The sequence below is a fragment of the Telopea speciosissima genome, chromosome 2 (genome assembly GCF_018873765.1).
Source record: "Telopea speciosissima isolate NSW1024214 ecotype Mountain lineage chromosome 2, Tspe_v1, whole genome shotgun sequence".
In the NCBI taxonomy this organism is placed as follows: Eukaryota; Viridiplantae; Streptophyta; class Magnoliopsida; order Proteales; family Proteaceae; genus Telopea; species Telopea speciosissima.
The window spans coordinates 1863924-1868742 of NC_057917.1; positions in this window are offsets into that span (position 1 = coordinate 1863924).

A 4819-nucleotide genomic window follows, 5' to 3' on the forward strand; every position below is an offset into this window, starting at 1 on the left:
TATTATTGGCAGTCCTAAGAAAGGGCCTTCATGGCATTCCTGGAGTAGTTTCCTTTAGGCTATGTTTGGTAGCCAAGAAAAGAAAAGGAAAAAAAAAAGACAAATTATGATGATACAATGATTGATTTATGTGTCTATATCTCTTCTCAAATTTAAATTTTTTTAAATTTTTTCTTTTCTTTTCTTTGCTTCCAAACATAGCCTAAGTTATTGATAATGATTTTAAATCAAACTTGGTCACAATCTTTCTCCTCAAATTCAAATTTTTAAATTTTTTCAGTTCTTGTCTTTTCTTTTCTTGACATCCAAACGTAGCCCAAAGGTTTTGAGAAAAAAAAAAGTAGAAAAATGTGTTGAGCACAATTATTCCGACTGAAATCTTTTTGATAGATATGAAACTTGGGGTATTTTGAAAATTTTCTAAGATAATGTAACAGGTATTGTTGTCCAGGCGCCTTGGTCACCCTAGCGGGTGTTTTGGTCGCCTTTCGTTTAGTCCCCTTCCAACGCCTTGGGTTGCATGGGACATTGTGACTACTATGCTTGTTAACATGTATTGAAGTAGCAAGTGATTCCTGGCATGCCAAACTCCAGATAAAGTAGCACGAGAGAGAACATGTATCGCCCTCAATCAAGTGTTCTGGTTTCGGGGTCGATGATGAGAGAGCACATGATTCCTGGCAGTCCAAACTCAAGATAAAGTAGCAAGTGATGGCAAAAATGTATCGTACCGAGCAGAATCCCTACTGGATTGATTTAGTTCATTTATCAAGGAGAGATGAGAAAGAAATCACGAGAAAGAACTCAATTTTTAATCTCAAGCGGCCTGTGGCCCAGATCCGTTTAATAAAGGGACAAGAAAGCATCACATGCCTAGATTCCCTGCTTGAGCAACAGAAAACACATGAATCATCAAGAGTTAAGAATTGGCATAACTTATCCTTTGTAGGTAGTCCATCTTGAAGCCACTTTCAGAGGGAAAAAGTTGGAATTTTGGGTGAGATTTGGATGACTAAACCTTTTTCCAGATATAATTGAGAGCAGATGGTCTAGGTAAGGATATATCTCCACCGAGGGGCACTGGGATTGTAGTTAAGTATCGAGCAGCAGTTTAGTTGACAAAAACCATTTTTTGCAATAAGGGAAAAAAGCGAAATGAGCATGTTCAGAAAGCGCAAGAGGCATCTTGGAAATTTAGTTTACAGTATGAGTTGAGAAACTAGAATTGAGTAAGGGTAGATTCCAAGCTTCCAATTAAAAGCTCAGAAACAAATGAATTGAGTAGGGTTAGCACCCTATGTGTCTCTCTTTTTTTTCCGAAGGGCAGAGGTTTCCCACGATGCAAGAGTGGAAAACTTTGTTTTTTTGGTAAACATGCAAGAGTGGAAAATCGCACCATTGAAAGGGTTGGAGATGGATTCGTTGAGTAGGGTGTCTATATTTTATATGACGAGAGAGAGAATGTGTAAGTGTGGACCCCACGACTAACTATGTGTGTGAGAAGCTATGAGAAGAAATCTTTTCTCCGTCGTCATGGGGATCTTTTTCCCATTTTGAAATCATAAATTCAATCATATCACTGGACTGTGACATCTGTTCTTTCATTCTGATGAAATTTCTAAGTTTAAGTTTTGTGTTTAAGCAAGAAGTAATCAGATATTTGAAGCTTATGTGGTGCAAGCTTTATTGTCATGTTATTCAAGTGCAAATGGTCATGTACCATCAAAACTTACATTCTAATTATTTTTGAAGAAACTATAATTAATTTTCTATTATTAGTAGTCTTTCCATGCAAGACAATTGAATATATTTTAAAATACTATACCTATATAAAATATGTTGTGAAGATCTATGAATTATCTGCAGAAGTACTGATAGATCCATGATGGATTCTTATTTTTTTCATTGAACAACATAAATATTTATTTTTTAATCTAATAATTTAAGAATTAAAAATTTTAATCATTTTAAACCAAAATAAAATATAATAATGTCATTTTCCATTCAGGAATCACAATATAGCTCTGTTGCACATTAGAACAATGATTATATGTTTCTATATTTTCTAATCAGTTTTTAACATTGACCAAATCTATATTAAATCTTTTAAGCATTTCAACTTGTACTCATTGTTGGTTTACTAAAAATTAGACTTACATATGAAATCTTTTTCAATATATTTTAATTAATTGGAGATGATTTAACTACATTACATAAAGTACTTATGAAGGCTACCTTTGAATAATGAATTAAATTTTGTAAAAAAGAATATCCCCATCCCTCATTATTGATAGAGATCTCTCCTTCAAAAGTATCAACTATCATCTCCTCCCTCCCCCCCCCCCCCCCCTTTAGTCATAAAATATTATCTCTTCTTTCATACTTAATGTTGAATAATATTGGACTCTATGTCTCAAAATTTTTTGAATCATAATTGAACCATATCAAATGATAGTGTCATCTACACTCTGTGAGAAAAATCAGAGTTCAAGGTTTTGGATGGGGAAGGTGTCAGGCTCCCTCGATTGAGTTGTGATTCATGAGGTCTTATAATGTGTTGTGAGCCCTATATTATGCTTTACCATTAGATTTTAAAATTTTATGAACTGATAACAGATTTATAGTTGCCTTAAGTACAAGAAGGAGAAATAGGAAAACAAAATTAAAAGAGATTAAAGTCAAATATTAAGAAAAATAATAAAATTCCAAAAATAAAAAAGAAAAAGAATATTCATATAGGAGGGAAATGAGGAAGAAGTGAAAAAAAAAAAATTTAACTAGGCAAGAACTGCCAAACTTCCGATTAGACCCTGAAACATATTTGAGCCTCATTACTTTTCAAACTAGGCAAGATATTCACTTTGGAATTACGTTTGACATGATCCCTCTCCAAGGTACGTAGGTAGTTTGATAAAGTAACAATCAAGTTTGATTTATACACTTAATCATTCATCCAATTCCAAGACAAATCCATATTTTTCCACCATGCCTTCATTCTAATCCTTGTTTGGATTTCTTTGATCAGTCTTTCTCTCTTGCACGTAATCTTTAGTAGAAACTAATATGGAAAGAAAGATCAAAAGAAATATTATACCTACAATAATCAAAATTAAAAAAATGAATTATAATTGGTGGTGGTATTGTCATGTGTAATGAACCTTTCCTCACTAGCTCCTCAGAGGAATACTTGGAGTAGCTTTTGTTGTAGTCAATCTTATAGGTGTCGGTGACCTTATTATAATCATCCTTGTGAGCGTCAAGTAAGAGTATGTATGAATGGATTTTGTTTTGGAGTAACCTAATGGATGGTCTATCCAAATCGAAGAAGAAATTAAGTTTTCTACTTCATGCGCTTAAATGTTGGGAAATTTAGAATCAAGGATTCCTTTGTGTTTCGTGGAGTAATCCCTGATCTAAAGACTTGGATTTCTCTCTATTTCATGGAAATCCAACAGCACCAGGCTATTGTGTCTCCAGATATAACAGGTAATTTTGTTGAGTCTTTTTTCATCCATCCTTCCCATTGTATCTCTATCTTCACTGATGTAGGATTATTAAGTAATCTGGCCAAAAGCAATGGGAATAGGTTGCATTGCGGTCAATGAAGTTAATAAATATCTGTTGGATAGCTTCAAATCATTTGGCCCCAGCTCTAGCTTTGGGGGGTGAGGCCCTTGCCTAGAGATTTGGTCTTGAATTGGCTAAGTCAAAGAGTTATCACAAGGTCGCATTGTTCTCAGACTACCAGATATTAATTGAGGATATTATTCATTCTGATCGACTGTCAAACTTGTCGATCTCGTCTGTTGTCTAAGATATCAGGCATCTTTAACAAGGCTTCCACAGTTGTGAGTTTTTCTTTATTCTAAGAAAGTGTAATTTTTGTGCCCATAATATTGCTAAATGGGCTGTTTGTTTTCTTGAGTTTGGTTGGTGGGAGAACTCATATCCTGAGTCGTGTCTATTGTAACCAAAATTTTCCCCCTCGTTGAGGAAGCATAAACCAACCGTCTCCTCCTCCGCGGGGTTTCTGCGTCCAAAAAAAAAAAAAAAAAGAAAACTAAACAAAGGATTATCGGCCCTAAAAAATAAAATCCAACCTATAAAAAAATAAATACTTATAATGAATCAATGATAATGACCAAAATACCTTTTTTAATGCACGAAAAAGAGGTAGCATCTTCTTTTGAAAATAAAACAAGGGCGCAATCATAAGCAGGTTACAATTTCTCAATTCATCACTTTGGTTAAGGCAAGATGCACCCTCCTTAGTCTCTTGGAGTTGCATTTTCACTTCCTTTCCCATTGCTTATTTGTTCCTAGAACTCTTGCCGTCTCCATCAATGATCACATCGACAACTACGCAGGCCCCACCCATAATGATTCTCTCTCTCTCTCTCTCTCTCTCTCTCTCACACACACACACACACACACACACAACCCTGAGAGCTCAACATGTGGAAGAAGCTTCAGCCAATTGTGTAAACTAGATGTAAGATAGTTTTTTTTTTTCTTTCATCTCGAGCTCAGCACCATTGGATGTCGCATCTTTCATGTGTTGAGCTCTCAGGCCCACACTGCAATGCACCACCAGATTAGTGCACTACAGAGGATTTTTTTCCCGGTAATTTTACAGACCATGGTGTGGTAGTAGAAGGAGGTGAGACATGATTGAGTTCAAGTTGGAATTCATGGGTGCGACTTGAGAGCCCATCACATATCTCTTGTTTTTCCTCTTGATATATAATATATCTTTTATAGCCATGGTGATGCTACAGAAGAAATGAAAATGGGCGATGGGTAGTACGTGGGTATGGAG